We start from the raw sequence: 22,131 nt of genomic DNA on the forward strand, positions 1-22,131 counted from the left end.
GTGATTATGGTTTCAGTGTGTCTGCCCTCTGATGCCCTCTTGCAACACCTTCTGTCTTACTTGGGTTTCTTTTACCTTGGATGTGAGGTATCTCTTCACGGCTGCTCCAGCAAAGCACAGCCGCTGCTCCTTACCTTGGATGAGAGGTATCTCCTCACGGCTGCCCCTCCTGACCTTGAACGTGGAATAGCTCCTCTAGGCCCTCCTGCGCCTGCGCAGCCACCGCTCCTTGGACATGTGGTTGCTCCTCCAGGCTGCCGCCCCTGCACTCGGGCGTTGGGTAGCTCCTCCCGGCCGCCGCCCCGGACCTCGGATGCGGGGTAGCTACTCTGGGCTGCCGCCCCTGACCTCGGACGTGGGGTAGCTCCTTTGGCCGCGCTTGTGTGCCGTCGCAGCCACCTGCACTGAATGAGACGACTAGAGATCTCTTCAAAAAAATTAGAGATACCAAGGGAACATTTCATGCAAAGATGGGCTCGATAAAGGACAGAAATGGTATGGACCTAACAGAAGCAGAAGATATTAAGAAGAGGTGGCAAGAATACACAGAAGAACTATACAAAAAGATCTTCACGACCCAGATAATCACGATGGTGTAATCATTCATCTAGAGCCAGACATCCTGGAATGTGAAGTCAAGTGGGCCTTAGAAAGAATCACTATGAACAAAGTAGTGGAGGTGATGGAATTCCAGTGGAGCTCTTTCAAATCCTGAAAGATGATGCTGTGAAAGTGCTGCACTCAATATGCCAGCAAATTTGGAAAACTCAGCAGCGGCCACAGGACTGGAAAAGTCAGTTTTCATTCCAATCCCAAGGCAATGCCAAAGAATGCTCAAACTACAGCACAGTTGCACTCATCTCACATGCTAGTAAAGTAACGCTCAAAATTCTCCAAGCCAGGCTTCAGCAATACGTGAACCATGAACTTCCTCGTGTTCAAGCTGTTTTAGAAAAGGCAGAGGAACCAGAGATCAAATTGCCAACATCTGCTGGATCATTGAAAAAGCAAGAGAGTTCCAGAAAAATATCTATTTCTGCTTTATTGACTATGCCAAAGCCTTTGACTGTGTGGATCACAATAAACTGTGGAAAATTCTGAAAGAGATGGGAATACCAGACCACCTGACCTGCCTCTTGAGAAACCTATATGCAGATCAGGAAGCAGCAGTTAGAACTGGACATGGAACAACAGACTGGTTCCAAATAGGAAAAGGAGTATGTCAAGGCTGTATATTGTCACCCTGCTTATTTAACTTCTATGCAGAGTATATCATGAGAAATGCTGGGCTTGAAGAAGCACAAGCTGGAATCAAGATTGCTGGAAGAAATATCAATAACCTCAGATATGCAGATGACACCACCCTTGTGGCAGAAAGTGAAGAGGAACTAAAAAGCCTCTTGATGAAGGTGAAAGAGGAGAGTGAAAAAGTTGGCTTAAAGCTCAACATTCAGAAAATGAAGAATATGGCATATAGTCCCATCACTTCATGGGAAATAGATGGGGAAACAGTGCAAACAGTGTCAGACTTTATTTTTCTGATTTTCAAAATTTTTATGATTTTCAAAATCACCGCAGATGGTGACTGCAGCCATGAAATTAAAAGACGCTTACTCCTTGGAAAGAAAGTTATGACCAATATAGATAGCATATTCAAAAGCAGAGACATTACTTTGCCAACAAAGATCCATCTAGTCAAGGCTATGGTTTTCCCAGTGGTCATGTATGGATGTGAGAGTTGGACTGTGAAGAAAGCTGAGTGCCGACGAATTGATGCTTTTGAACTGTGGTGTTGGAGAAGACTCTTGAGAGTCCCTTGGACTGCGAGGAGATCCAACCAGTCCATTCTGAAGGAGATCAGCCCTGGGATTTCCTTGGAAGGAATGATGCTAAAGCTGAAACCCCAGTACTTTGGCTACCTCCTGCGAAGAGCTGACTCATTGGAAAAGACCCTGATGCTGGGAGGGATCAAGGGCAGGAGGAAAAGGGGACGACAGAGGATGAGATGGCTGGATGGCATCACTGACTCGATGGACGTGAGTCTGGGTGAACTCTGGGAGTTGGTGATGGACAGGGAGGCCTAGAGTGCTGCAATTCATGGGGTTGCAAAGAGTTGGACACAACTGAGCGACTGAACTGAACTGAAGTGGCTTCTTAGTGTTTTGTCCAGTGTAACTTAAGAACCAATACATATCTCAAGTCAAAACTTGTTCTGAATGTTGAAATCACTTCTGTTTAGATACTTGGCCCCTCAGCATCTTCTCATTTGTCAGCTCCTCATGCCATTTTTGTTTCAGCAGCACCATGAGTGGCAGAGCCCTGCTGGCTCCTCTGCCGGGTCAGGGTTGGTATTTGCCAGGCTTCTTAGCGTCTCCTTCTGTTCCAGGAATGAAAGTGACCTGGGAAAGCGGTATGCATAGTGCTGGGCTTGGCTTAAGGAACCTGCTTTCTCTTTTCTTGGCCTCTGTGGTCCTGCTTTCTTTGGCAGGTCCCACTAACTTCATCCAGATGTTTTGTTTAGTTATCTGCCTTTGCTAGTTCTCCCTGGGAGTTTTGTGCTTCACTGGACTTCGTTGACTCATTGGAAAAGACTCTGATGCTGGGAGGGATTGGGGGCAGGAGGAGAAGGGGACGACAGAGGATGAGATGGCTGGATGGCATCACTGACTCGATGGATGTGAGTCTGAGTGAACTCTGGGAGTTGGTGATGGACAGGGAGGCCTGGCGTGCTGCAATTCATGGGTCGCAAAGAGTCGGACACGACTGAGCGACTGAACTGAACTGGACTTCATCAGAAGCAGGAGTTGTGAGTGAGCATTTTAAGCAGAACTGAGAGACATGGAGTTTTATTGCAATTTAATTTCAGTCAAAAGCATCACATCCTGTTCTTTTCCTCGCTGAAACCCCTAAATGATAGTCTTTGAAATATAAATAGGAAACTCCCCTCTTTCCCTGGGCCATCAGCCCAACAATAACCATGAAAGAACTCAGTATAATGTGTAAAGGAAATGTTTTTCTAATGCCAGCTTCACTGGAAACTAAAGCTCGGATCCAGGTAAATCACATCACTTTGATTAACCATCTGATGCCTTCTTTCATATACAGACTGTACTTTCTACCTCAGACTCCCTCTGTTTCCTTTGAATTCTTTGCCCCTAATCTCAAATTTAGGAGAAGGCAGTGGCACCCCACTCCAGTACTCTTGCTTGGGAAATTCCATGGACAGAGGAGCCTGGTGGGCTGCAGTCCATGGGGTCGCTAAGAGTCACACACGACTGAAAAAATTCACTTTCACTTTTTACTTTCATGCATTGGAGAAGGAAATGGCAACCCACTCTAGTGTTCTTGCTTGGAGAATCCCAGGGACAGAGGAGCCTGGTGGGCTGCCATCTATGAGGTCGCACAGAGTTGGACATGACTGAAGTGACTTAGCAGCAGCAGCAGCGGCAATCTCAATTTTATTCTTTTTTAATTGCAGTATAGTTGCTTTACCATGTTATATTAGTTTCTGCTGTACAATAAAGTGAATCAGCTATATGTACACACATACTCCCTCCCTCTTGAGCCTCCCTTCCCCCCATCCCACCTCTCTAGGTCGTCACAAAGCACCAAGCTGAGCTCTCTGTGCTATGCTATACTGCAGAACTCCCTATATATTTTACATGATAGTGTATATATGACAATCCTACTCTCCCAGTTCATCTTACCCTCCCCTTCCTCCCTCCGTGTCCACATGTCCACTCTCTATGTCTGCTCTGCAAATGGGTTCATCTGTTCTATTTTTCCAGATAGTATATATACATTTATATGCAATATTTTTTTTTTTTCTTTCTGACTTACTTCACTCTGACAGACTCTAGGTACATGCACATCATTTCAAAAGACCCAGTTTTGTTCCTTTTTATGGCTGAGTAATATTCCATTGTATGTATGTACCACATCTTCCTTATCCCTTCATCTTCCACTGGACAGATGAAGGGTGTTTCCATGTCCTGGCTATTGTAGTGCTGCTATGAATATTAGGGTATATGTGTCTTTTTGAATTATGGTTTTCTTAGGGTATACGCCCAGGAGTGGGATTGCTAGATCATGTGGTATTGCTATTTTTAGTTTTTAAGGAGCCTCCATACTGTTCTCCATAGTGGCTGTGTTAATTTACATTCCACCAACAGTGCAAAAGTGTTCCCTTTTCTCCACAGCCTCTCCAGCATTTATGGTTTGTAGATTTTTAAACTTTATTCTTGATATCATCCTATCTCCCTCCCACTTTGTCACCTCTACTTTTGCCAGACTAAGGTGAATAGCTTTATCTTATCACAGGATTCCTCCTGTAGTTCTCTACTAACTGTCATAGTCTAGGTTCAAGTTCTGACTTTGACCAGAACTATCTTACTCTGCACAGCCCAGCTTATACCAGTAGTGAAAGCTTTTGAGAGCTATATTTCATACTTTGGGGCAGGTGTCATGTAAGTTTCAAGCTTTATGTGGACTCAAGTCCATTGCAAGTGGCTGCTAGGCTTGCTGAAAGAACGCTACAGCTAGTAGGTCATGGGTGTCTATGGTTTCCATTATGGTTTATCACAGTAACTGTTTTTAAATGTTTATTTCTAAGAAAGTCAGAATATGACACCCCAAAAGTGACTTCAGGCCAGATTATCATCTTTGTTTGACAGTAAAGTGAAACTAGTTCCAAAGGGTAAGTGTAGACAAGCACCTGGGTTCCTGACATTCTTCTGTTCTCTTCACTGTGTGTGTGCCATGCAGCCTGTCTGTGGAACACAGGTCGTCTGAACCCAGTCAGTTAGCAGCCCTGGGGTGGCACTGGGGGCCCTGCTATGCAGATTAAATCTGAACTATATGATGTGGAAAACTAGGAACAGAGTTGTCTGACAGAAAACTCTGCCTCTCTCTTGAGGAGATGAGGTCAATAATACATTCACAGGACCAGCTCTGGATATAATCTGGGCTTCTGCTCATGAAGGCCCCTTCCAGACACTGTCTTTCTCACTTTTGTGGTATTTAATTGAAACAAATTTAAAAGTGGAATGGATGAGTTAGAATCTCATTAGAATTTGAGCATGTAGTTCTCAGAGTGCTAAAACTGGCTGCTGAAATCATTATTATTATTTTTTTTAATGCATCAATTCGGTGGTCATGAAAGGAACTTTGTGTTTTCATTGATAATTGATTCCAATAAATTGTTTATGCCAAATAAAACAGCTCCATGAAATCAGAATATAAATGCTGTTATGAATTCCATATAATTGAATTTTTGTACCTAAATTTAAAATCACATTAAAATAGCAAATGCTGTGAAATACTCTTGGACTGAACTTCCTATTGTTTGCTGGACTGGTGACATGTTTGTTTAATACACATGTATTATTTTATAAAGTTATCTTTGTCTTCAGACTTGACTTAAAAAGGCCTGATTTGCATTGATTGAGGAATTTAGTTAGGGACACAGTAGTTCTTGGGTAGTTGAAATCACAAATGATTAGAATTCAGATGGCTGATCATTTAACTTTGGTGTACTGAATAGAATGTTATTAGCCAACCAAAGGTTTATCCAGTAGGTCCCAATCACTATGTTCAGACCACTGGAGGACGATCTGAGGTTCTGCTCTATAAGGTGCTGCCCAAGCTACTTTTCAGAACATCAAGTTAGAAATAATCCTTATGGGACTAAAAATGGGTAATGCGGAAGCAAGGTCCTTGAGGTTAATGGGGACCTTAGAGATCAAAGCCTTCTTTCTTCACTCATACATCTAGGAAATGGTTAGAAATGCAAATCAACATGAATAAGCCATGCATATGTAGAGCATAAAATCTAATACACCTGGTTATATGTATACCCCCAATAAATCATCATCACAATCAGAATAATAAATGTGCCTGTTACTCTTGAAAATTTCCCTGAACAATATTGAGTAGCAACTTCGAATGTTAGGTCCATGAATTGAGGCAAATTGGAAGTGGTCAAACAGGAGATGGCAAGACTAAACATTGACAGTTTAGGAACCAACAAACTAAAATGGACTGGAATGGGTGAATTTAACTCAGATGACCATTATATCTACTACTGTGGGCAGGAATCCATAGAAGAAATGGAGTAGCCATCACAGGCAACAGAAGACTCCGAAATGCAGTACTTGGATGCAGTCTCAAAAACGACAAATGATCTCTGTTCGTTTCCAAGGCAAACCACTGAATATCACAGAAATTGAAGTCTGTGCCCTGACCACTAATGCTGAAGAAGCTGAAGTTGAACGGTTCTATGAAGACCTACAAGACTTTCTAGAACTAACACCCCAAAAAGATAACATTTTCATTATAGGGGACTGAAATGCAAAACTAGGAAGTCAAGAGATACCTGGAGTAACAGGCGAATATGGCCTTGGAGTACAGAATGAAGCAGGGCAAAGGCTAATACAGTTTTGCCAAGAGACCACACTGGTCATAGCAACCCTCTTCCAACCACACAAGAGAAGACTCTATATATCGATGTCACCAGATGGTCAATACAAACATCAGATTGATTATATTCTTTGCAGGCCAAAGATGGAGAAGCTCTATACAGTCAGAAAAGCAAGACCGGGAGCTGACTGTGGCTCAGATCATGAACACCTTATTGCCAAATTCAGACTTAAATTGAAGAAAGTAGGGAAAACCACTAGACCATTCAGATATGACCTAAATCAAATCCCTTATGATTATACAGTAGAAGTGGCAAATAGATAAAAGGGATTAGATTTGATAGATAAAGTGCCCGAAGAACTATGGATGGAGGTTCCTGACATTGTACAGGAAGCAATGATCAAGACCATCCCAAAGAAAAAGAAATGCAAAAAGGCAAAACGGCTGTCTGAGGAGGCCTTACAAATAGCTATGAAAAGAAGAGAAGCAAAAGGCAAAGGAGAAAAGGAAAGATACACCCATTTGAATGCAGATTGCCAAAGAATAACAAGGAGAGATAAAAATGCCTTCTTCACTGATCAGTGCAAAAAAAATAGAGGAAAACAATAGAATAGAAAAGACTAGAGATCTCTTCAAGAAAATTAGAGATACCAAGGGAAATTTTCATGCAAGGATGAGCACAGTAAAAAACAGAAATGGTATGGACCTAACAGAAGCAGAAGATATTAAGAAGAGGTGGAAGAATACACAGAGAACTGTACAAAAAAGATCTTCATGACCCAGATAATCACGATGGTGTGATCACTCACCTAGAGTCAGACATCCTGGAATGTGAAGTCAAGTAGGCCTTAGGAAGCATCACTATGAACAAAGGTGATGGATTTCCAGCTGAGCTATTTCAAATCCGAAAAGATGATGCTGTGAAAGTGCTGCACTCAATATGCCAGCAAATATGGAAAACTCAGCAGTGGCCACAGGACTGGAAAAGGTCAGTTTTCATTCCAATCCCAAAGAAAGGCAATGCCAAAGAATGCTCACACTACCGCAAACTTGCACTCATCTTACACACTAGCAAAGTAATGCTCCAAATTCTCCAAGCCAGGCTTCAGCAATACATGAACCTTGAACTTCCAGATGCTCAAGATGGTTTTAGAAAAGGCAGAGGAACCAGAGATCAAATTTCCAACATCTGTTGGATCATCAAAAAAGCAAGAGAGTTCCAGAAAAACATCTATTTCTGCTTTATTGACTATGCCAAAGCCTTTGACTGTGTGGATCACAATAAACTGTGGAAAATTCTGAAAGGAATGGGAATACCATCTGACCTGCCTTCTAAGAAATCTGTATGCAGGTCAGGAAGCAACAGTTAGAACTGGACATGGAACAACAGACTGGTTCCAAATAGGAAAAGGAGTACAACAAGGCTGTGTATTGTCACCCTGCTTATTTAACTTTTATTCAGAGTACATCATGAGAAATGCTGGCCTGATGAAGCATAAGCTGGAATCAAGATTGCCAGGAGAAATATCAATAACCTCAGATATGCAGATGACACCATACTTATGGCAGAAAGTGAAGAAGAACTAAGAAGCCTCTTGAATATAGTGAAAGTGGAGAGTGAAAATGTTGGCTTAAAACTCAACATTCAGAAAACTAAGATCATGGCATCTGGTCCCATCACTTCATGCAAAATAGATGGGAAACAGTGGAAAAAGTGACAGACATTGTTTTTTGTGGGTTCCAAAATCCCTACAGATAGTTTCTGTAGCCATGAAATTAAAAGATGCTTGATCCTTGGAAGAAAAACTAAGACCAACCTAGACAGCCCTCCCTCTTCTCTTCTCCATGTAACGCTGTGAACCTCTCTGGGTGACCCTCATGGTAGAGAAACTTTTCATCTTTAACATAGATGTTTTATTAATGGTGCTGTATAGAAGGAGAAGTTTTGAAACTACTGTAAAAATAAGACCAATAACTGGAAGCAGGAGGCTTAAGTCCAAACCCTGACTCCAGGGAACTCCTGACTCCAAGGAACATTAATTGACAGGAGCTCATCAAACGCCTCCATACCGACACTGAAACCAAGCACCACACAAGGGCCAGCAAGTTCCAGGGCAAGACATACCAAGCAAATTCTCCAGCAACACAAGAACACAGCCCTGAGCTCCAATATACAGGCTGCCCAAAGTCACCCCAAAGCCATAGACATCTCATAACTCATTACTGGACACTTCATTGCACTCCAGAGAGAAGAAATCCAGCTCCACCCACCAGAAAACCGACACAAGCTTCCCTAACCAGGAAACCTTGACAAACCACCTGTACAAACCCACACACAGTGAGGAAATGCCACAATAAAGAGAACTCCACAAACTGCCAGAATACAGAAAGGACACCCCAAAATCAGCAATTTAAACAAGATGAAGAGACAGAGGAATAGCCAGCAGATAAAGAAACAGGATAAATGCCCACCAAACCAAACAAAAGAGGAAGAGATGGGGAATCTACCTGATAAAGAATTCCGAATAATGATAGTGAAATTGATCCAAAATCTTGAAATCAAAATGGAATCACAGATAAATAGCCTGGAGACAAGAATTGAGAAGATGCAAGAAAGGTTTAACAAGGACCTAGAAGAAATAAAAAAGAGTCAATATATAATGAATAATGCAATAAATGAAATTAAAAACACTCTGGAGGCAACAAATAGTAGAATAACAGAGGCAGAAGATAGGGTTAGTGAATTAGAAGATAGAATGGTAGAAATAAATGAATCAGAGAGGATAAAAGAAAAACGAATTAAAAGAAATGAGGTTAATCTCAGAGACCTCCAGGACAATATTAAACGCTACAACATTCGAATCATAGGGGTCCCAGAAGAAGAAGACAAAAAGAAAGACCATGAGAAAATACTTGAGGAGATAATAGTTGAAAACTTCCCTAAAATGGGGAAGGAAATAATCACCCAAGTCCAAGAAACCCAGAGAGTCCCAAACAGGATAAACCCAAGGCAAAACACCCCAAGACACATATTAATCAAATTAACAAAGATCAAACACAAAGAACAAATATTAAAAGCAGTAAGGGAAAAACAACAAATAACACACAAGGGAATTCCCATAAGGATAACAGCTGATCTTTCAATAGAAACGCTTCAAGCCAGGAGGGAATGGCAAGACATACTTAAAATGATGAAAGAAAATAACCTACAGCCCAGATTATTGTACCCAGCAAGGATCTCATTCAAATATGAAGGAGAAATCAAAAGCTTTTCAGACAAGCAAAAGCTGAGAGAATTCTGCACCACCAAACCAGCTCTCCAACAAATACTAAAAGATATTCTCTAGACAGGAAACACAAAACGGTATATAAATTCGAACCCAAAACAATAAAGTAAATGGCAATGGGATCATACTTATCAGTAATTACCTTAAACGTACATGGGTTGAATGCCCCAACCAAAAGACAAAGACTGGCTGAATGGATATAAAAACAAGACCCCTACATATGTTGTCTACAAGAGACCCACCTCAAAACAGGGGACACATACAGACTGAAAGTGAAGGGCTGGAAAAAGATTTTCCATGCAAATAGGGACCAAAAGAAAGCAGGAGTAGCAATACTCATATCAGATAAAATAGACTTTAAAACAAAGGCTGTGAAAAGAGACAAAGACGATCACTACATAATGATCAAAGGATCAATCCAAGAAGAAGATATAACAATTATAAATATATATGCACCCAACACGGGAGCACCACAATATGTAAGACAAATGCTAAGAACTATGAAAGGAGAAATTAACAATAACACAATAATAGTGGGAGACTTTAATACCCCACTCACACCTATGGATAGATCAACTAAACAGAAAATTAACAAGGAAACACAAACTTTAAACGATACAATAGACCAGTTAGACCTAATTGATATCTATAGGACATTTCATCCCAAAACAATGAACTTCACCTTTTTCTCAAGCACACATGGAACCTTCTCCAGGATAGATCACATCCTGGGCCATAAATCTAGCCTTGGTAAATTCAAAAAAATAGAAATCATTCCAAGTATCTTTTCTGACCACAATGCAGTAAGATTAGATCTCAATTACAGGAGAAAAACTATTAAAAATTCCAGCATATGGAGTCTGAACAACACGCTACTGAATAACCAACAAATCACAGAAGAAATCAAAAAAGAAATCAAAATTTGCATAGAAACGAATGAAAATGAAAACACAACAACCCAAAACCTGTGGGACACTGTAAAAGCAGTCCTAAGGGGAAAGTTCATAGCAATACAGGCATACCTCAAGAAACAAGAAAAAAGTCAAATAAATAACCTAACTCTACACCTAAAGCAACTAGAAAAGGAAGAAATGAAGAACCCCAGGGTTAGTAGAAGGAAAGAAATCGTAAAAATTAGAGCAGAAATAAATGCAAAGGAAACAAAAGAGACCGTAGCAAAAATCAACAAAGCCAAAAGCTGGTTCTTTGAAAGGATAAATAAAATTGACACACCATTAGCCAGACTCATCAAGAAACAAAGGGAGAAAAATCAAATCAATAAAATCAGAAATGAAAATGGAGAGATCACAACAGACAACACAGAAATACAAAGGATCATAAGAGACTACTATCAACAATTATATGCCAATAAAATGGACAACGTGGAAGAAATGGACAAATTCTTAGAAAAGTACAACTTTCCAAAACTGGACCAGGAAGAAATAGAAAATCTTAACAGACCCATCACAAGCACGGAAATTGAAACTATAATCAAAAATCTTCCAGCAAACAAAAGCCCAGGTCCAGACAGCTTCACAGCTGAATTCTACCAAAAATTTAGAGAGGAGCTAACACCTGTCCTGCTCAAACTCTTCCAGAAAATTGCAGAGGAAGGTAAACTTCCAAACTCATTCTATGAGGCCACCATCACCCTAATACCAAAACCTGACAAAGATCCCACAAAAAAAGAAAACTACAGGCCAATATCACTGATGAACATAGATGCAAAAATCCTTCACAAAATTCTAGCAATCAGAATCCAACAACACATTAAAAAGATCATACACCATGACCAAGTGGGCTTTATCCCAGGGATGCAAGGATTCTTCAATATGCGCAAATCAATCAATGTAATACACCACATTAACAAGTTGAAAAATAAAAACCATATGATTATCTCAATAGATGCAGAGAAAGCTTTTGACAAAATTAACATCCATTTATGATAAAAACTCTCCAGAAAGCAGGAATAGAAGGAACATACCTCAATATAATAAAAACTATAAATGACAAACCCACAGCAAACATTATCCTCAATGGTGAAAAAATTGAAAGCATTTCCTCTAAAGTCAGGAACAAGACAAGGGTGCCCACTTTCACCATTACTATTCAACATAGTTTTGGAAGTTTTGGCCACAGCAATCAGAGCAGAAAAAGAAATAAAAGGAATCCAAATTGGAAAAGAAGAAGTAAAACTCTCACTATTTGCAGATGACATGATCCTCTACATAGAAAACCCTAAAGACTCCACCAGAAAATTACTAGAACTAATCAATGATTATAGTAAAGTTGCAGGATATAAAATCAACACACAGAAATCACTTGCATTCCTATACACTAATAATGAGAAAACAGAAAGAGAAATTAAGGAAACAATTCCATTCACCATTGCAACGGAAAGAATAAAATACTTAGGAATATATCTACCTAAAGAAACTAAAGACCTATATATAGAAAACTATAAAACACTGGTGAAAGAAATCAAAGAGGACACTAATAGATGGAGAAATATACTGTGTTCATGGATCGGAAGAATCAATATAGTGAAAATGAGTATACTACCCAAAGCAATTTATAGATTCAATGCAATCCCTATCAAGCTACCAACGGTATTCTTCACAAAGCTAGAACAAATAATTTCACAATTTGTATGGAAATACAAAAAACCTCGAATAGCCAAAGCAATCTTGAGAAAGAAGAATGGAACTGGATGAATCAACCTACCTGACTTCAGGCTCTACTACAAAGCCACAGTTCTCAAGACAGTATGGTACTGGCACAAAGACAGAAATATAGATCAATGGAACAAAATAGAAAGCCCAGAGATAAATCCACGCACATAAGGACACCTTATCTTTGACAAAGGAGGCAAGAATATACAATGGATTAAAGACAATCTCTTTAACAATTGGTGCTGGGAAAACTGGTCAACCACTTGTAAAAGAATGAAACTAGAACACTTTCTAACACCATACACAAAAATAAACTCAAAATGGATTAAAGATCGCAACGTAAGAACAGAAACTATAAAACTCCTAGAGGAGAACATAGGCAAAACACTCTCCGACATACATCACAGCAGGATCCTCTATGACCCACCTCCCAGAATATTGGAAATAAAAGCAAAAATAAACAAATGGAACCTAATTAACCTTAAAAGCTTCTGCACATCAAAGGAAACTATTAGCAAGGTGAAAAGGCAGCCTTCAGAATGGGAGAAAATAATAGCAAATGAAGCAACTGACAAACAACTAATCTCGAGAATATACAAGCAACTCCTACAGCTCAACTCCAGCAAAATAAATGACCCAATCAAAAAATGGGCCAAAGAACTAAATAGACATCTCTCCAAAGAAGACATACAGATGGCTAACAAACACATGAAAAGATGCTCAACATCACTCGTTATCAGAGAAATGCAAATCAAAACCACTATGAGGTATCATTTCACGCCAGTCAGAATGGCTGCGATCCAAAAGTCTACAAGCAATAAATGCTGGAGAGGGTGTGGAGAAAAAGGAACCCTCTTACACTGTTGGTGGGAATGCAAACTAGTACAGCCACTATGGAGAACAGTGTGGAGATTCCTTAAAAAACTGGAAATAGAACTGCCTCATGATCCAGCAATCCCACTGCTGGGCATACACACTGAGGAAACCAGAAGGGAAAGAGACACGTGTACCCCAATGTTCATCACGGCACTGTTTATAATAGCCAGGACATGGAAGCAACCTAGATGTCCATCAGCAGATGAATGGATAAGAAAGCTGTGGTAAATATACACAATGGAGTACTACTCAGCCATTAAAAAGAACACATTTGAATCAGTTCTAATGAGGTGGATGAAACTGGAGCCTATTATACAGAGTGAAGTAAGCCAGAAAGAAAAACACCAATACAGTATACTAACACATATATATGGAATTTAGAAAGATGGTAACAATAACCCTGTGTACAAGACAGCAAAAGAGACACTGATCTATAGAACAGTCTTATGGACTCTGTGGGAGAGGGAGAGGGTGGGAAGATTTGGGAGAATGGCACTGAAACATGTGTAATATCATGTATGAAACGAGTTGCCAGTCCAGGTTCGATGCACAATACTGGATGCTTGGGGCTGGTGCACTGGGATGACCTAGAGGGAGGGTATGGGGAGGGAGGAGGGAGGAGGGTTCAGGATGGGGAGCACATGTATACCTGTGGTGGATTCGTTTTGATGTTTGGCAAAACTAATACAGTGTTTGAGGTTTAAAAATAAAATAAAATTAAAAAAAAAAAAGCAAATACAGTACTTTGTCAACAAAGGTCTGTCTAGTCAAAGCTATTGTTTTTCCATTAGTCATGTATGGATGTGAGAGTTGAACCATAAAGAAGACTGAGAGCTGAAGAATTGATGCTTTTGATCTGTGGTGTTGGAAAAGACTCTTGAGAGTCCCTTGGACTGCAAGAAGATCCAACCAGTCAATCCTAAAGGAAATCACTCCTGAATATTCATTGGAAAGACTGCTACTGAAGCTGAATCTCCAATACTTTGACCACCTAATATGAAGAACTGATTGATTTGAAAAGACCCTGATGCTGGGAAAGATTGAGGGTGGAGGAGAAGGGGATGACAGAGGATGAGATGGATGGCATCACCAACTCAATGGACCTGAGTTTGAGTAACCTCCAGGAGTTGGTGATGGACAGGGAGGCCTGGCGTGCTGCAGTCCATGGGTTCACAAACAGGCGGACCTGACTGAGTGACTGAACTGACTTCTCCTCCTCCTCATCTTTTGTAACCATTGATCCTGTGCTGTCATATAAGGTATTTTGATGTTCTAGAATTTTATATAAATGTAATCGTAGAATGTGTACTTTAAAAAAATCCATAGGCTTTTTGAGCAGTTTTCTGTTTATAGAGAAAATTGGGCAAAAAGTATAAAGATTTCCCCACCTGTCCACCCACCCAGCCTCACCCAGTTTCCAGTATTTTTGTCATCAAGCATTATTGTGGTACATTTGCTCCAGGGAGTGAGCAGATATTAAGATTTGATTATCAATTAAGTTTCATAGTTTGCATTACGGCTCAGTATTTATGCAGTGCATCATATGGATCTTAACAAAATCCATATGGATCCGTAGTGACATGTATCCACCATTGGGCTTCCCCGGTGGCTCAGACAGTAAAGAATCTGCCTGCAGTGTGGGAGATCTGGGCTCAGTCCCTGGGTTGGGAAGATCCCCTGGAAGAGAGCAAGGCAATGCACTCCAGTATTCTTACCTGGAGAATCTCCATGGACAGAGGAACCTGGCAGGATAGTCTATGGGGTCTCAAAGAGTTGGACACTACTGAGCAACTAAGCATAGGCACATCCACCATTGCAATAGCATCATTTAGAATCAGTTTTTTTTGTGGGGGGAAGTATAATTACTTTTCAATGTTGTGTTAGTTTCTGCTGTACAAGTAGCTGAATCAGCTAAGTGAATCAGCTATATGTACACATGTATCCCCTCCCTCTTGGACCTCCCTGCCACCCTCTAGGTTTTCACAGAGCAAGGAGCTGAGGTCCCTTTAGAATCACAGTTTTACTGCCCTAAAAAAAAAACAACAAACAAAAAACCCTGCACCCCACCTCCTTCCTTTCCTGCCTTCTCCCTGGCAACCATTTATCTTTTTACTGTCCTCATGGTTCTGCCTTTTCCAGAAGGTCCCCTATTTGGAATTACATGGTTTGTAGGCTCTTCAGATTGGTTTCTTTCACTTAGAATTATGCATTTAAGTTTCCTCCATGTCTTTTCATGGCTTGATAGCTCATTTCTTTTTATTTCTATGTATAGATGTACCACAGTTTGATTATTCATTCACCTACTGAAAATCATCTTGATTGCTTCCAAGTTTCATCAGTTATGAATAAAGCTGATATAAACACCATGTTTATATAGATGTTTATGTAGACATATGCTTTCGTCTCCTTTGGGTAAATGCCAAGAAGCCTGATTGTTGGATCATATGGTTAAGTGTATGTGTGGTTTTGTCTTCCAGACAGACTGTGCCATTCTGCATTCCCATCAACAATGAGTAGGAGTTCCTGTTTCTCCACGTCTTCTCCAGTATTTAATGGTGTCAGTGTTTTGGATTTTGGCCCTCTAATAAATATATAGTGGTAATCTTATTTTAATTTGTTTTTCCCTAATAACATATGATGTTGGTCAAGCTTTCCTGGTGGCTCAGAAAGTAAAGATTCTGCCTGGAACACAGGAGACCCAGGTTCACTCCTGGGGTTAGGAAGATCTCCTGGAGAAGGGAATGGCAACCCACTACAGTATTTTTGCCTGAAGCATCCCACTGAGGAGCCTGGTAGACTACAGTCCATGGGGTCGCAGAGTCAGACATGACTGAACAACTAATACTTTTACTTTCTATCTTCCTTTCATATGCTCATTTTCTGCCTGTATATCTTCTTTTGTGAGGTATTTGTTCATATCTTTTGCCTACTTTTTAGTGGAGTTGTATTTTTCCTTATTATTGAGTTTAAAAAATTTCTGTGTATTTTATATGCAAATATTTTATCTAAAATGTGTTTTGAAAATATTTTCTTGAGGTGTGAGATTTGTCTTTTCAGTCCCTTAATATTGTACTATTTTGGACTTGCTTCTTTCACTAAGCAAATTTATTTCGACACTGAATCGTGTTGTTGCTTATGTCAATAGTTCATTAATTCTTATTGCCGAGTAGCATGTAGTTGTATGCATGTACCATAATTTGCTTATCAACTTACTTGTTGATGGGTGTTGGGTTGTTTTCAGTTTTTGAATATTGCAACTGAAAGTGCCATAGTGCTTATGTACAAGGTTCTGTGTGGACATTTGCTTTTATTTTTCTTGTGTAAAGACTTAACAGCACAATAGCCATATTGCGTGGTAGGTATGTGTTTAGTTTTTTAAGGAAACTGCCTACTCTTTGCCTGTTGGTCATGTTATGTTCTTACCAGCACTATGAGCACTCCAATTCCTTTATGTATTTACCAATAGTTTTTATGATCATCCTCTTCATTTTAGTCTTCTAATATATCTAAACACTATGTGGTCTGGAGTATCAGGGCACTATAATTCATGAAGTCAAATAGTGTAAGTTCAACTGTTCAACATTGTTCTTTTTTTAACATTTAAAGGAAGAGTAGAAATTGATAAGAAAAAGATAAGATTGAGTCTAATTGTTTGCTTGCTATTTATCTTAAGCAGCGGGGTTTTGTTTCTTGGTCACATGGCATGGCATGCAGGATCTTAGTTCCCTGACCAGGGATCGAACCCTGTGCCCTGTGCAGGGGAAGTGCAGAATCTTAACCACTGGACCACCAGGGAAGTCCCTTGAACAGCAGTATTTAATTTGCTATCCAGGGACCCCCTAGAGGTCTCCTGGTCCACAAGTTCTAGACTCTTCATGATAAAACCCCCATTTTTTTTTCACTTTCTTCATTTTTCATAAGTGTGCAGTTAAGCGTTCCATGGTTACATAACACGTGAGGTCATTGCTCTGTTGGCTAGTAGAGTGTGCGTTTGTTCAGACTCGTGTTTTTAAAAATTCTCTATTTTTATTTTGAATACTAACTGTTGGTACATTGTAACCCATGTGGGATTTAGCTCTTTGAGATCCTCAGTGATTTTGAAAAAATGTAAAGCAGTTCTGAGACCTAAGTTCTAGACAAAACTTAACAGTAGTATAATAAAATGTAGGAAAAGTACAGAAATTGAAGACAAAGAAAACGAATATTTTAAGGTGTAAGGAACAGAATACCTTGAACATTAAAAGTTTACTATATATTTTCCTTCCAACTGGGAAGGGAAAGGAATATAAACACATCTCTACATGGTGTTATTGGCCCTGGAGACCTGGCCTTTCTTCCGTTGTCAGCAGAACTTTGGTTTCTATAGTGCTAGGCTCGCTGTCTCACTGCTGTATCCCAGGGTCATATTGAATCCGCAGCCTCTTTCCACTGTGCCTGGTCAAAGGGAACATTTTTCAGCATGTATGAGAAGCTGCCACTCTTTAACTTGCTTCCAGTATGAAAATAGCACTGCAGGGATGGAGAGAAGCTGGGGTTTGGCATTGAGGGCTGCACTGCGTCTCAGGCCTCCAGGAGAATGTAGGTGTTGATGGAAGACAGAGCAAGAATGATTGTCAAATATGGTGCAAGGGCTTTTGTTTCTCCATATCTATTGGTGATATTTATTATTTGTTAATATGTAAATGGTTTAACATAAAGGGGGGTTTCTAGAATAAATTTTACAATTTTCTCATCTAGTTTAGTATCTTGAATCCTTGTGCGGTTAGTGGACGGTACTTCTTTTCCTACATCAGTACCATTCGACTCGTGCACATCCCCTTGTAAGTCTGTTACAAAAGAGTTTACAAAGCTATGTGTGTGTGTGGTGGGGCAGTGAATATGGTTTTAAAATTCTGCTACCACATGTCACAATAATGGATTTTTTGGGTAAAGAATGCTACTTTAATGCTTTTTGTGAATATCCACCCCAGTTTCTTTTGCTTTTCATATATTGACTACTTTAATGTTAAAAATATCTCTAGAGCACAAATCTAAAATAGAAAACATCCAGTTAAATGAAATTGTCACATTGCTTGAGACCATGGCAAATGGTTTCTTACACTGTCTGTAGATGGCTAACTGGCTTTTACTCTAAGTTACAATGTTCATTCTTCTCCATATTTATGAATAAATATATTGTTTTCTCCTGAGGTTAACTTAGGCATTCAAATTAAAATAAGTGAATGAGTTTTCTTTTTTTAGGTTCTTCAAAACAAATTATGGTTGGGTATATTTTGGTGGATATTTCTTTAGTTTCTTCTCCAAGAATTATGATATTAAACCTCTTATTTTTAAAATATTTAAAAATTTTAATTGAAGGATAATTGCTTTACGATGATGTGTTAGTTTCTGCTGTACAATGAAGTGAATCAGCCAAATATATACATATATCCTCCCCCCTTGAACCTCTCTCCCATCCCCCAGCTCTCTAGGTCATCACAGAGCACTGACCTGAGGTCGCTGCGCTTACAGCAGCTTCCCACTAGCTATCTGTTTTGTACTTGTAAACCTATTATTTTAAAGGAAAGCTATCTTTTAGTTCTAATAATAATTTTAAGCATTGACATTTGAAATTTTAGTACCTATCTGGACCTTAGCCTAAGTGTTCTTCAAAATATACTAACTGAATATTTACAACTCTATACATTATTTTAATAGTATTATAACAATTAAAGATTCAACAGTAAATAAATCAATGATGAGATACTGGCAACATTAGAGAATGTTTAAGATTCTGATAGGTTAGATTCAAGGTAGAAGCATTGTAGGTACTTTTCATCCCTAATTTCCACCAAGATAAATTTAAATTACTAATATAGAATAGTGCATATACAGACTAGCATACTGGGCACACCATTAACCTCGGATGACTGTTCATCAGTCCCGACCAGCAAAACCACGAGATCCTTATAATAAGTGCTATGGTCACTTTGTTTATTCAGCACACATTTTTGAGCTACCCCTATGTGCATGATTATGCTATTAAATAATATTTTTTCATGTTTTGCATATAGATCACAAGTACAACTGAATAATTGCCGTTTTACATGAATTTTTAATCTATGGGAATGTCTTGAAGTTTATATCCTCAAACAAAGTACTTCTGAATATTGGTAAGTGTTTAGAGAACATTGTTCTCCTGCACTCAGTTCATTTCAGTTCAGTTCAGTCACCAGTTGTGTCTGACTCTTTGCGACCCCATGAATCGCAGAACGCCAGGCCTCCCTGTCCATCACCAACTCCCAGAGTTCACCCAACTCATGTGCATTGAGTCGGTGATACCATCCAGCCATCTCATCTTCTGTCATCCCCTTCTCCTGCCTCCAATCCCTCCCAGCATCAGGGTCTATTCCAATGAGTCAACTCTTCGCATGAGGTGGCCAAAGTATTGGAGTTTCAGCTTTAGCATCAGTCCTTCCAATGAACACCCAGGGCTGATCTCCTTTAGAATGGACTTGTTGGACCTCCTTGCAGTCCAAGGGACTCTGAAGAGTCTTTTCCAACACCACAGTTCAAAAGCATCAATTCTTTGGTGCTCAATTTCTTCACAGTCCAACTCTCACATCCTTACATGACCACTGGAAAAACCATAGCCTTGACTAGATGGACCTTTGTTGGCAAAGTAATGTCTGCTTTTTAATATGCTGTCTAGGTTGGTCTGTAAGGAGATCCAATCAGTCCAATCTAAAGGAGATCAGTACTGGGTGTTCTTTGGAAGGACTGATGCTAAAGCTGAAACTCCAATACTTTGGCCACCTCATGTGAAGAATTGACTCATTGGAAAAGACTCTGATGCTGGGAGGGATTGGGGGCAGGAGGGGAAGGGGACAACAGAGAATGAGATGGCTGGATGGCATCACTGACTTGATGGACATGAGTCTGAGTGAACTCCGGGAGTTGGTGATGGACAGGGAGGCCTGGCATCCTGCGATTCATGGGGTCGCAAAGAGTCGGGCACGACTGAGCGACTAAACTAAACTGAACTGAACTGAACTGAGGTTGGTCATAACTTTCCTTCCAAGGAGTAAGCGTCTTTGAATTTCATGGCTGCAGTCACCATCTGCAGTGATTTTGGAGCCCCAAAAAATAAAGTCTGACACTGTTTCCACTGTTTCCCTATCTATTTCCCATGTAGTGATGGGACCAGATGCCACGATCTTCGTTTTCTGAATGTTGAGCTTTAAGCCAACTTTTTCACTCTCCTCTTTCATTTTCATCAAGAGGCTTTTTAGTTCTTCTCTACTTTCTGTCATAAGGGTGGTGTCATCCTCATATCTAAGGTTATTGATATTTCTCCCGACAATCTTGATTCCAGCTTGTGCTTCTTCCAGCCCAGCGTTTCTCATGATGTACTCTGCATAGAAGTTAAATAAGCAGGGTGACAATATACAGCCTTCACGTACTCCTTTTCCTATTTGGAACCAGTCAGTTGTTCAATGTCCAGTTCTAACTGTTGCTTCCTGACCTGCATACAGGTTTCTCAGGAGGCAGGTCAGGTGGTGTGGTATTCCCATCTCTTTCAGAATTTTCCACAGTTCATTGTGATCCACACAGTCAAAGGCTTTGGCATAGTCAATAAAGCAGAAATAGATGTTTTTCTGGAACTCTCTTGCTTTTTCAATGATCCAGCAGATGTTGGCAATTTGATCTCTAGTTCCTCTGCCTTTTCTAAAACCAGCTTGAACATCTAGAAGTTCGAAATTCACATATTGCTAAAGCCTGGCTTGGAAAATTTTGAGCATTAGTTTACTAGCATGTGAGATGAGTACAATTGTATGGTAGTGTGAGCATTCTTTGGCATTGCCTTTCTTTGGGATTGGAATGAAAACTGATCTTTTCTAGTCCTGTGGCCACTGCTGAGTTTTCCAAATTTGCTGGCATATTGAGTGCAGCACTTTCACAGCATCATCTTTCAGGATTTGGAAGAGCTCAACTGGAATTCCATCACCTCCACTAGCTTTGTGATGCTTTCTAAGGTCCACTTGACTTCACATTCCAGGATGTCTGGCTCTAGGTAAGTAATCACACCATCATGATTATCTGGGTCGTGAAGATCTGTTTTGTACAGGTCTTCTGTGTATTCTTGCCACCTCTTCTTAATATCTTCTGCTTCTGTTACGTCCATACCATTTCTGTCCTTTATCGAGCCCATCTTTGCATGAAATATTCCCTTGGTATCTCTACTTTTGAAGAGATCTCTAGTCTTTCCCATTCTGTTGTTTTCCTCTATTTCTTTGCCTGATCACTGAGGAAGGCTTTCTTATCTCTCCTTGATATTCTTTGGAACTCTGTATTCAGATGGTTATATCTTTCCTTTTCTCCTTTGCTTTTCGCTTCTCTTCTTTTCACAGCTATTTGTAAGGCCTCCCCAGACAGCCATTTTCCTTTTGCATTTCTTTTCCATGAGGATGGTCTTGATCCCTGTCTCCTGTACAATGTCACGAACCTCTGTCCATAGTTCATCAGGCATTCTGTCTATCAGATTTAGGCCCTTAAATCTATTTCTCACTTCCACTGTATACTCATAAGATGGGAGTTAAAAGTATATTTTACTCAGATAACACATAAATTTGCTAGTTGCATGTTCTTACTTATTTTTACAAAATAAACAAAATTGATCAATTTTAAAGACTCAACATCAACATTTTCTTTTATTTTTCATAAATAGAAACTCTAAACAGAAGACAGTATCAATATGCAGTAAAGCATGAAAATGTGTTTGGTTGCTGTTACTATAGTTGCCATTGCTGTGTGGAGTATACTTATTCCCTGAAAAGAAATTGAGGAGGATAAAGCAAAATGAAAAGTGACTGTAGGCTACTCTGATCAAATACAGGAAA

The sequence above is a fragment of the Bubalus kerabau genome, chromosome 20, assembly GCF_029407905.1.
Source record: "Bubalus kerabau isolate K-KA32 ecotype Philippines breed swamp buffalo chromosome 20, PCC_UOA_SB_1v2, whole genome shotgun sequence".
Lineage (NCBI taxonomy): Eukaryota > Metazoa > Chordata > Mammalia > Artiodactyla > Bovidae > Bubalus > Bubalus kerabau.